Source organism: Myxine glutinosa, chromosome 3 (genome assembly GCF_964187855.1).
Source record: "Myxine glutinosa chromosome 3, kmMyxGlut1.1, whole genome shotgun sequence".
Lineage (NCBI taxonomy): Eukaryota > Metazoa > Chordata > Myxini > Myxiniformes > Myxinidae > Myxine > Myxine glutinosa.
The window spans coordinates 131,240,870-131,253,720 of record NC_136263.1 but is presented as its reverse complement, the minus strand read 5'-3'; the positions used below and the strand labels follow the sequence as shown (position 1 = coordinate 131,253,720).

Below are 12,851 nucleotides of genomic sequence, written 5' to 3'. Positions count from 1 at the left end.
ATGACGTCATAAATCGACAACTAAAAAACTTCATCTGATCAAGATGAAATTTGTTGAGCATCATCTCCATATAAATAGATGCAGAATTTTTTTATAATGACGTCGTAGGACACGTAGTTCGGCAGCCATATTGTTTTAAGTGAAAAAACTGAAAAAACCACCAAAAACCCATTTTCTCCGAAACGACTGAACAGATCGAGGCCAAACTTTGCAGGCATAATTGCATATTCATGTCAAACAAGAAGTTCAGCGAGCATGACGTCATAAATCATATGGTTCAGGAGCTATGAGGTTTTGAAGCATAAACCTTTAAAACCTAGCTCCTCCCTCATTTTTGATCACATCGAATGGAAACTTCACAATCATGTTCCCCATGTCAGCATGCTAAAATGCCCTTTTGGATCTTGCGATAGCTCACATGGAATGGCGGCGGTTAATGATTGATAAGAAATGTTTTTACAATTATATCTGTTGAACCTCCTCATTGATCGACGTGAAACTTTATAATAAAGTAGAGGTCATGAAGTGGAACAAGTGTGCAAAATTTTAAGATTATTGGATGTACGGTCTGGAAGCTATAAGTTGTTATTGTGTGAAGAAGAATAAACTCTGCATAACTTCTCATAGTTGTCACCGATTCTGGCAGTGCGATTTTTACTCCCGCCAGGGTGTAATGCATTCGATCGTGTCTGTCCGTGTGTGTGTGTGTGTGTGTGTGTGTGTGTGTGTGTGTGTGTGTGTTCATATGTTCGTGTGTTCGTGTGTTTGTGAACAAGATATCTGGAAAAGTTCTGAACGGATTTGGATGAAAGTTGGTGGGATGATTGCCCTTGGGATAAGGAGAATTGATTAGTTTTTGGTGAAGCTCAGGATATTATTCCGGATCCAGGAATTTTTTGAAGGATTTTTTTACCATTGGAAGATAGGGCTCAGCAGCGGCCACCCACGGCGGGAGTACGCGCTCTACTGAGTGGCGTTCTAGTTCAGGTCTATTTTCTTTAAAAATCATTTTCTCTGCAATGGTTTGACCGTGGTCAGGAAATTTCTACCAAAGGAGCACCACAGCCTGTAGAATCTTTTAATGGTAACTATGACGTCGTAGGTCACGTTCTACTGGCGCCATCTTGTAAAAACCGGAAAATTTTGCACCTTCATATCTCTGAAAAGCTGCATAGAAAAAAGTGAGAAATGGCTCATTGTAAAGAACTCTCCATGGGGAATAACATGTGTTAATACTGATGTCATAGGTGTCTCCATTATGACGTCATAATTCGACCAAACTTAATCCGATCTGGATGAAATTTCTTAATCCGATCTTAATCTTAATCCGATCAGGATGAAAATAAATTGATGGAGAAAAAAAATAATGTGAAAGTGGGGTTGTTATAAAGTTATAAAGTGTGGTGTGTGTGTGTGTGGGTGTTTGGATGTGTGTGGGTGTGGGGATGTGTGTGTGTGTGGATGTGGATGTGGGGGTGTGGGGATGTTTGGGTGTGGATGTGTGTGGGGGGGGGGGGGATGTGTGTGTGCATGTGGGGATGTGTGTGCGTGTGTGTGTGTGTGGGGGGGGGGATGTTTGTGTGGGTGTGTGTGTATAAGGATGTGTGTGTGTGTGTGTATGAGGACGTGTGTGTGTGTGTATGAGGATGTGTGTGTGTTGATGTGTGAGTGTGTGTGTGTGTGTGTGTGTGGATGTGTGTGTGGTGATGTGGGTGTGGGGATGTGTGTGGGTGTGGGGATGTGGGTGTGTGGATGTTTGTGGGTGTGGGGATGTGTGGGTGTGGATGTGTGTGTGGTGATGTGTGTGTGGATGTTTGTGTGGGTGTGTTTGTGTGTGTGTGTTTGTGTGTATGGGGATGTGTGTGTTTGTGTGTGTGTGTGTGTGTGTGTGTGTGTGTGTATGTGTGGGGGGGGGGGATGTGTGTTTGTGTGTGTGTGTGTGTGTGTCTGTGTGTGTGTGAGGGTGTGTGTGTGTGTGTGTCTGTGTGTGTGTGAGGATGTGTGTGTGGATGTGTTTATGTGTGTGGTGGGTGTGTGTGTGTATGGGGATGTAGGTGTGTATGGGAATGTGTGTGTGTGTGTATGAGGATGTGTGTGTATGTGTGTGTGTGTGTGTGTGTGTGTGTTTGTGTGTGTGTGTGTGCATGTGTGTGTGTGTGTGTGTGTGTGTGTGTGTGTGTATGGGGATGTGTGTGTGTGTGTGTGTGTGTGTGTGTGTGTGTGTGTGTGTGTGTGTGTGTGTGTGAGAAAATAATAATAATGTGTAAGCGGGTTTTATGAAACCTGGAAGGCAGAGGAAAACCGGTCATCACTGCCAGCAGTTATAAAGTGGCAGTTCTAGTTTCCTTTTTAAAATAATTTTCTCAGCAATATTTGGACCGATTAACAGGAAATTTTCACTATAGGAGCGCCTCCGCCTGCAGAATCTTTTAATCGTAATTATGACATCATAGGTCACGTGGTATGGGCGCCATATTTGAAAAAACGAAAAATAATTGCACCTCTATATCTCAAAAAGCGCTACACAGACAAAATTGAGACATGTCTCATTGTAAAGTACTCTCCATGCAGTATAACCATTGTGAATGGTGTTGTCATATGTGCCTCCAGTATGACGTCATAATTCGACAGGTAAAAATCTTCATCCGATCAGGATGAAATTTTTTGAGCGTCATCTCAGAATATATTGATGCAGAATTCTTTTTTATAATGATGTCGTTCGTCACGTGGTTCGGCCGCCATATTGTTTTAAGTGAGAAGCCTTAAAAACCACTAAAATCCCCTTTTCTCCGAAATGGCTGAACAGATGGAAGCCTAACTTTACATGTATGACCGCATATCCATGACGAACAAAACGTTATTGTGGGACGACGTCATAGGTGTGGTGTCTAGTCTCATTGTACATTATATTGAATACACTCTATCACGAGTGCTGTGGATGACAGGATGAAGTGATCACGTGGGGGGATGTGGCAGGCTTGAGTCCGGATGGATTAAACGATCGCTGCCCATGCCTTTGGAGTTACAGCGTTTGTCTTGGTTCCTTCATACTTCGGAATACAACAGTTGGCTACGAGGGTTAAACCCTGGACAAACTGCCTACAATTCTGTGATGGAATCTGCTGCTTTCGCCAGCCCTGTTCCATTCTTCTCGACCCCGGGAAGGCCGTCCATGCCGTGGCCACAATGGCGTCGAATGTTGGGGAACTACATTCTTGCCGCAGCCTTCAAGTAGCAAGTGCGGATCGGAAACGAGCTGTTCTACTGCAATAACTTGGTGCAGAAGGTCAGATAACTTTCTATACCTTGCCAGATGTTCAAGATGATAGTAATAGGATACTGAATGAGTTGTGGATGACGAGAGGACGAGACACATCTCAGCTGTTCAAAGCTCCTTTATTCCAACAGCACTGAACTCGCGACGGGAACTCATACAGCTTTTATAACGCCAAAACCCTCTTCAGAGGGCATGGCTCCAACAACCGCGCACACGCTTCGCCCACACCATCAAAAGCCCCACTGGCCCATGCCCGTGGATTATGTCCCAATAAGGTAACCGCTACATGTGCCCCCCAAGAATACACTCACATGGGCAATGTAAGTTTTCGGGGAGCCTTAACCACCCAGCCGAAACGACTGATGACCCGAGCAGGGACTGTGAGCGGCTTGGCGGTGGGTGGGCCAAACGGAGACTTACCCGACGGGGGACGGCCTCGCCGTGGGGGTTGAGCCAACCAAGGGGGCTGGTCAAGGCCTCGGGAGGCTGCTGAGGTTCCTCACGGGCCTCTCGAGGCTGCTGAGGTTCCTCACGGGCCTCTCGAGGCTGCTGAGGTTCCTCACGGGCCTCGCGATGCTGCTTACATTCCTCAAGGGCCTCCCGAGGCTGCTGAGGTTCCTCACAGGCCCCCGAGGCTGCTGAGGTTCCTCACGGGCCTCCCGAGGCTGCTGAGGTTCCTCACGGGCGTCCCGAGGCTGCTGAGGTTCCTCACGGGCCTCCCAAGGCTGCTGAGGTTCCTCACGGGCCTCCCGAGGCTGCTGAGGTTCCTCACTGCCCTCTTCAGTAAAGCGCGACGGTGTCCGCCAGCGGCGGAGGCTCGGCGGGGCCGGTTTCCCATGCGGCAGCACCACATTGCTGTCTGGCGGAGAAATACTTGTCTGCTTCCCTGGCCAGGGCGCGGAATTCCTCAACAACCGAGTTGGCTAGGGCTGACCGTACCAGTCCTGGCAGCTGTTGCAGGAACAGTTCTTTGAAGAGGAAACATGGTCGGTGGCTGCCCAGGAGAGACAACATGTGGTCCATCAGCTCTGACAGCTTGGAATCCTCAGCATGGGTAGAGAAAGTAGTTAGCGGGCACGCTCGGCTGGACAAGACGGCATCTTTCATGTGATTAACCGTGACTGTGTTGAGGTCACAATTACCTGTGCATCGAGGAAATTGACTGATATTGAGAAACGCTATTCCGTCGGAGAGCGTGAAGTTCTCGCATATGTTTTGGCTGTAGAACCATGCCATGCTTATCTCTACGGAACATTATTTACACTGCGTACTGAACATCAGGTACTGGTTACCCTACTTTCGTCTTCGGGTTCAGGTCACAGACCTATGCGTATAGCATGTTGGAATGCACGATTACTGTAGCCTACTATCACTACCAAGTACAGTATAATCCGGGCTCTCAGAATAAAGTTGCTGATGCCTCATCTCGGTTACCTGGCGATACTGCTGATCACAGCACTGACATGGATCATGATGTTGACCGTGTCTGTGAAGTCTTGCTACAAGACGTTTGTATTTCTCATGACGAGTTAGTCGGAGCGATTAGTACAAGTGAAACGGTACATTCAAAATGTTTGGCCGTCCCAGTCTAAAATGGTCAATGACACTGTGAAACTGTACTTCCCCATTCGGGACGATTATAAGACCATTCGGGTCTTATAATGATCTTTGACCTTCAAACTATGGGCCTAGACACCTTGTTTTTTCAGTTTTTTTTTTTTTTTTTTAATACTGAATCGAGGCTCGTGAAAGAGCTGACAACCGCGAGGGAAAGACAGCACAGGGGGACCACGAGGGAAAGACAGCACAGGGGGACCACGAGGGAAAGACAGCACAGGGGGACCACAAGGGAAAGACAGCACAGGGGGACCATGAGGGAAAGACAGCACAGGGGGACCGCGAGGGAAAGACAGTACAGGGGGACCACGACGGAAAGACAGCACAGGGGGACCATGAGGGAATGACAGCACAGCCGGACCGCGAGGGAAAGACAGCACAGGGGGACCACGAGGGAAAGACAGCACAGGGGGACCCCGAGGGAAAGACAGCACAGGGGGACCGCGAGGGAAAGACAGCACAGGGGGACCGTGAGGGAAAGACAGCACAGGGGGACCGTGAGGGAAAGACAGCACAGGGGGACCGCGAGGGAAAAACAGTACAGGGGGACCACGAGGGAAAGACAGCACAGGGGGACCGCGAGGGAAAGACAGCACAGGGGGACCGTGAGGGAAAGACAGCACAGGGGGACCGTGAGGGAAAGACAGCACAGTGGGACCACGAGGGAAAGACAGCACAGGGGGACCACGAGGGAAAGACAGCACAGGGGGACCATGAGGGAAAGACAGCACAGGGGGACCACGAGGGAAAGACAGCACAGGGGGACCACGAGGGAAAGACAGCACTGGGGGACCGCGAGGGAATGACAGCACAGGGGGACCGCGAGGGAAAGACAGCACAGGGGGACCACGAGGGAAAGACAGTACAGGGGGACCACGAGGGAAAGACAGCACAGGGGGACCCCGAGGGAAAGACAGCACAGGGGGACCGCGAGGGAAAGACAGCACAGGGGGACCGTGAGGGAAAGCCAGCACAGGGGGACCGCGAGGGAAAGACAGCACAGGGGGACCGCGAGGGAAAAACAGTACAGGGGGACTGCGAGGGAAAGACAGCACAGGGGGACCGCGAGGGAAAGACAGCACAGGGGGACCGTGAGGGAAAGACAGCACAGGGGGACCGTGAGGGAAAGACAGCACAGGGGGGCCATGAGGGAAAGACAGCACAGAGGGACCACGAGGGAAAGACAGCACAGAGGGACCACGAGGGAAAGACAGCACAGGGGGACCGTGAGTGAAAGACAGCACAGAGGGACCGTGAGGGAAAGACAGCACAGGGGGACCGCAAGGGAAAGACAGCACAGGGGGACCGCGAGGGAAAGACAGCACAGGGGGACCGCGAGGGAAAGACAGCACAGGGGGACCACGAGGGAAAGACAGCACAGGGGGACCATGAGGGAAAGACAGCACAGTGGGACCACGAGGGAAAGACAGCACAGGGGGACCATGAGGGAAAGACAGCACAGGGGGACCGCGAGGGAAAGACAGCACAGGGGGACTGCGAGGGAAAAACAGCACAGGGGGACCACAAGGGAAAGACAGCACAGGGGGACCGCGAGGGAAAGACAGTACAGGGGGACCACAAGGGAAAGACAGCACAGGGGGACCGTGAGGGAAAGACAGCACAGGGGGACCGTGAGGGAAAGACAGCACAGGGGGACCCCGAGGGAAAGACAGCACAGGGGGACCGCGAGGGAAAGACAGTACAGGGGGACCACGAGGGAAAGAGAGCACAGGGGGACCACGAGGGAAAGACAGCACAGGGGGACCACGAGGGAAAGACAGAACAGGGGGACCATGAGGGAAAGACAGCACTGGGGGACCGCGAGGGAAAGACAGCACAGGGGGACCGTGAGGGAAAGACAGCACAGGGGGACCATGAGGGAAAGACAGCACAGGGGGACCACGAGGGAAAGACAGCACAGGGGGACCACGAGGGAAAGACAGCACAGGGGGACCATGAGGGAAAGACAGCACAGGGGGACCGCGAGGGAAAGACAGCACAGGGGGACCACGAGGGAAAGACAGCACTGGGGGACCCTGAGGGAATGACAGCACAGGGGGACCGCAAGGGAAAGACAGCACAGGGGGACCACGAGGGAAAGACAGCACAGGGGGACCGCGAGGGAAAGACAGCACAGGGGGACCATGAGGGAAAGACAGCACAGGGGAACCGTGAGGGAAAGACAGCACAGGGGGACCGCGAGGGAAAAACAGTACAGGGGGACCGCGAGGGAAAGACAGCACAGGGGGACCATGAGGGAAAGACAGCACAGGGGGACCGCGAGGGAAAGACAGCACAGGGGGACCGTGAGGGAAAGACAGCACAGGGGGACCATGAGGGAAAGACAGCACAGGGGGACCACGAGGGAAAGACAGCACAGGGGGACCACGAGGGAAAGACAGCACAGGGGGACCACGAGGGAAAGACAGCACAGTGGGGCCACGAGGGAAAGACAGCACAGGGGGACCACGAGGGAAAGACAGCACAGGGGGACCATGAGGGAAAGACAGCACAGGGGGACCGCGAGGGAAAGACAGCACAGGGGGACCGTGAGGGAAAGACAGCACAGGGGGACCACGAGGGAAAGACAGTACAGGGGACCTCGAGGGAAAGACAGCACAGGGGGACCCCGAGGGAAAGACAGCACAGGGGGACCGCGAGGGAAAGACAGCACAGGGGGACCGTGAGGGAAAGACAGCACAGGGGGACCGCGAGGGAAAGACAGCACAGGGGGACCGCGAGGGAAAAACTGTACAGGGGGACCGCGAGGGAAAGACAGCACAGGGGGACCGCGAGGGAAAGACAGCACAGGGGGACCGTGAGGGAAAGACAGCACAGGGGGACCGTGAGGGAAAGACAGCACAGGGGGCCATGAGGGAAAGACAGCACAGGGGGACCGCGAGGGAAAGACAGCACAGGGGGACCGTGAGGGAAAGACAGCACAGGGGGACCATGAGGGAAAGACAGCACAGGGGGACCACGAGGGAAAGACAGCACAGGGGGACCACGAGGGAAAGACAGCACAGGGGGACCATGAGGGAAAGACAGCACAGGGGGACCGCGAGGGAAAGACAGCACAGGGGGACCACGAGGGAAAGACAGCACTGGGGGACCATGAGGGAATGACAGCACAGGGGGACCGCAAGGGAAAGACAGCACAGGGGGACCACGAGGGAAAGACAGCACAGGGGGACCGCGAGGGAAAGACAGCACAGGGGGACCATGAGGGAAAGACAGCACAGGGGGACCGTGAGGGAAAGACAGCACAGGGGGACCGCGAGGGAAAAACAGTACAGGGGGACCGCGAGGGAAAGACAGCACAGGGGGACCATGAGGGAAAGACAGCACAGGGGGACCGCGAGGGAAAGACAGCACAGGGGGACCGTGAGGGAAAGACAGCACAGGGGGACCATGAGGGAAAGACAGCACAGGGGGACCACGAGGGAAAGACAGCACAGGGGGACCACGAGGGAAAGACAGCACAGGGGGACCGTGAGGGAAAGACAGCACAGGGGGACCACGAGGGAAAGACAGCACAGGGGGACCACGAGGGAAAGACAGCACAGGGGGACCATGAGGGAAAGACAGCACAGGGGGACCGCGAGGGAAAGACAGCACAGGGGGACCGTGAGGGAAAGACAGCACAGGGGGACCATGAGGGAAAGACAGTACAGGGGACCACGAGGGAAAGACAGCACAGGGGGACCCCGAGGGAAAGACAGCACAGGGGGACCGCGAGGGAAAGACAGCACAGGGGGACCGTGAGGGAAAGACAGCACAGGGGGACCGCGAGGGAAAGACAGCACAGGGGGACCGCGAGGGAAAAACTGTACAGGGGGACCGCGAGGGAAAGACAGCACAGGGGGACCGCGATGGAAAGACAGCACAGGGGGACCCTGAGGGAAAGACAGCACAGGGGGACCGTGAGGGAAAGACAGCACAGGGGGCCATGAGGGAAAGACAGCACAGGGGGACCACGAGGGAAAGACAGCACAGGGGGACCATGAGGGAAAGACAGCACAGGGGGACCACGAGGGAAAGACAGCACAGGGGGACCACGAGGGAAAGACAGCACAGGGGGACCACGAGGGAAAGACAGCACAGAGGGACCACGAGGGAAAGACAGCACAGAGGGACCACGAGGGAAAGACAGCACAGGGGGACCATGAGGGAAAGACAGAACAGTGGGACCGTGAGGGAAAGACAGCACAGGGGGACCGTGAGGGAAAGACAGCACAGGGGGACCGCAAGGGAAAGACAGCACACGGGGGACCGTGAGGGAAAGACAGCACAGGGGGACCGCGAGGGAAAGACAGCACAGGGGGACCACGAGGGAAAGACAGCACAGGGGGACCACGAGGGAAAGACAGCACAGTGGGACCACGAGGGAAAGACAGCACAGGGGGACCACGAGGGAAAGACAGCACAGGGGGACCGCGAGGGAAAGACAGCACAGGGGGACCGCGAGGGAAAGACAGCACAGGGGGACCACAAGGGAAAGACAGCACAGGGGGACCGCGAGGGAAAGACAGTACAGGGGGACCACAAGGGAAAGACAGCACAGGGGGACCGTGAGGGAAAGACAGCACAGGGGGACCGTGAGGGAAAGACAGCACAGGGGGACCCCGAGGGAAAGACAGCACAGGGGGACCGCGAGGGAAAGACAGTACAGGGGGACCGCGAGGGAAAGAGAGCACAGGGGGACCACGAGGGAAAGACAGCACAGGGGGACCACGAGGGAAAGACAGCACAGGGGGACCGCGAGGGAAAGACAGCACAGGAGGACCGTGAGGGAAAGACAGTACAGGGGGACCATCAGGGAAAGAAAGTACAGGGGGACCACGAGGGAAAGACAGCACCGGGGGACCTCGAGGGAAAGACAGCACAGGGGGACCACGAGGGAAAGACAGCACAGGGGGACTGCGAGGGAAAGACAGCACAGGGGGACCATGAGGGAAAGACAGCACAGGGGGACCGTGAGGGAAAGACAGTACAGGGGGACCACAAGGGAAAGACAGCACAGGGGGACCGTGAGGGAAAGACAGCACAGGGGGACCATGAGGGAAAGACAGCACAGGGGGACCTTGAGGGAAAGACAGCACAGGGGGACCCCGAGGGAAAGACAGCACAGGGGGACAGCGAGGGAAAGACAGCACAGGGGGACCATGAGAGAAAGACAGCACAGGGGGACCACGAGGGAAAGACAGCCTTTGGTGATACTTAGGTGATCATTTTAGATCAGCAAGGTCATTTAAGGTCATAGCAGGCAACTCTCGTGTATTTACATCGCAAGAAGCAGCAGCGCCGGCCTAACAGGTTCCCAAAACCCATGCCTGCTTCAGGCAGTGGCCCTGCTTTCTTCTTTCCCCATGACCATTCGACGGGCAGCCATTATGATGTCCTTGACCTGTGGTCCGGCAAGTTTTTCCAGATTTCGGGCGTACGGCATGGGGACGTCAACGCCTGTAACCCGCATGGCTGGGGCGTCCAAATAGTCAAATGCAGGACCTTCCATTACGCTAGCGCAAATCTCAGCCCCTACACCAAAGATAGGCCAACCACCCTCCACCGTCATCAAGTGATTGGTTTTCATCACACTCTGCCACACCGTGGCCATATCTAATGGCCTGATAGACCGAAGGTTGATCACTTCCCATTCAATTCCTTCCTTCGCCAGAACTGCTGCGGCTTCAACACAGAAACCTACCATGCGCGAGTGAGCGACTACTGTAATATGCTGTCCAGTTCGCTCCACGTGCGCTTTTCCAATAGGCAACAGAAAGTCTGGAGACTGTGCTTCTTCTGGCATATCAAAAGGCACCCCGTACATCATGAATTCCATCGTGACGGAATCACCATGTGCACTCTAATTTTGAACATATAAGGTAATTATCTTGAATGCTAAGAAGAGCAGAGAGAATTCATTTATATGTATTGAACCAGAACTGTCACATGGCTACAGACGAGTACTACTCTCAGTGAGGCAGACCAGGTAATGTGACGGAATCACACGTGGGTGACGATTTTCATGGAATTCATCACATGAGTTCATTCTCAAGGAACACCACAGGGTCATCATCGCGGATGGCAGCTTTCAGTAGCCCTTTGCAATCGACGGAGTTCCAGGGACTGATCACTTTGAGGCCAGGACAGTGACCGTACCAAGCAGTGAAACACTGCGGGTGCTGAGCTCCCACACCAGCCGAAGCACCATTTGGGCCACGGAATACAATGGGAACGTGGATAGTACCCGCTGACATGTACAGCGCCTTTGCGGCAGAGTTCACAACCTGGTCGATGGCCTGCATGCTGAAGTTGAACGTCAAAGTAATATTGGCGTAATCAGTTATCTGTAATATTGGCGGAGATATGGTGAATAACAGATTTATCCATAATGGCGGCTTAATTTGCATAAAAATGGCACGTGGGACATCCGGACAACTTTTTAACATAGCAAATCGTTTTCTACACATTTTTTCCAGTATAAAAATGTCCTTTAGAAATTGATTTCCATTGGGTGCATGCTAACCCCCTCCACCAACCCTACTAATAGTAAATGCCCAAGACGAGGGACACTAGACGAATGGCTCTAAGAAAATGGCAGAACCAAGTCAATTGGACAGGTGTAGGTTTTGCAAGGTAGAAACAGAAACCACGAGCCACGTCCTATCAGGATGTAAATACCTCATGTCAGAACAGCTGTACAAAGAAAGACGCATAAGGGTTTGTACAGTAATCAACTGGCACATCTGCAAAACTTAAATATCCCAGTCCCAGAAAACTCAGTTAATATGAAGCAAAAGCGATTATTGAGAACATGGAAGTAACGTTCACATACGACCTGATGATCCCATTTAGCGTGAACAAAATCAAAGTCATCAACTAACGTCAACGTTTGCAGGTAAACAATTAAACCTTACTAGAAAACAAAGCATTACGACGGGATATAGCACTTAGATGTAAAAAGAAAAAAACTGCATTGCTTGGGGTGCCAGTTCCCAGTATGCTAGATGGACTGCAAAAAAAATAATAGGTACACTTTTAATTATCTTCAAATAAGTTGCATATTATAATTGAATATTTTTTCCTCAATTTGTCTCAAATCCTAGATTTAAAGCCATCTTTCTGGATCATCATTCATCAAAGTTTGCAGGTAAATAATCGTATAAATATTACTTTAGGAATAATGGCAAGATGAAAAGAATATTAAACCTTACGCGATGCAACCAGGAAAGCTTGGAGTTCTCTGGAAGAATTCTTGCGCATTCAGCATTCCAAAGTGAACAGGAAATAGTCCTCCCAGAATGATATCACCTTTTGATACCATACTCTTTAACCCATGTCCACTGGGGAAGATGCAATCATCATTCACCACAAAAGGTATTTTCTGGTATAGAACGAATAGCAGGCACATGAGAATCTTTGGCGAAGTGAGAAAATATTCTTCAAGGAAACGAATCAATGCATGCACAGCTAACATTATTCTGCCCATGTTTAGGAATCGTCGACATCAAAGAGAACATCATATTTATATATTGATTTATCAATTATTACACGTATATTTTACAAATGATGCAACTGTTCATTAAATCTTATTATAAGCAACAGATTTAAAGCATCATTACCAATTTCTATGTGATAGTAATCTGTAGTAATTCATTCAATTGAATGCTTATTTTCAAAAACTCATTTTAAAACGATACAATTACATCTCACGGTAAGAATTCTCAATTTGCAAACAAAATTGGACAAGGTGTGTAAATTGTACACAAATTTTGTTTTCTCTTAAAGTTTGGGCCAGCAAATTTGTCTTACTCAAATAAAAAGGCAATCACTCAATTTATTTAAGATGCTTGAAAAGGGCTGCATGAAAAAAACAAGTTACACATTTGTAATTCAGAATTGAAAGTTGTGTTTCACAGACGACACTTTATTTTTTAGCCCAATAGTCTATGTT

At 51.8% G+C, this 12,851-nt stretch overlaps 1 pseudogene; it reads right to left on the bottom strand.

Annotated features, from left to right (window-relative positions):
• Positions 1–10,128: 10,128 nt before the first annotated feature.
• Positions 10,129–12,386, bottom strand: LOC137414289 (pyruvate dehydrogenase E1 component subunit beta, mitochondrial pseudogene; annotated as a pseudogene).
• Between the last annotated feature and the right edge of the window lie 465 nt (positions 12,387–12,851).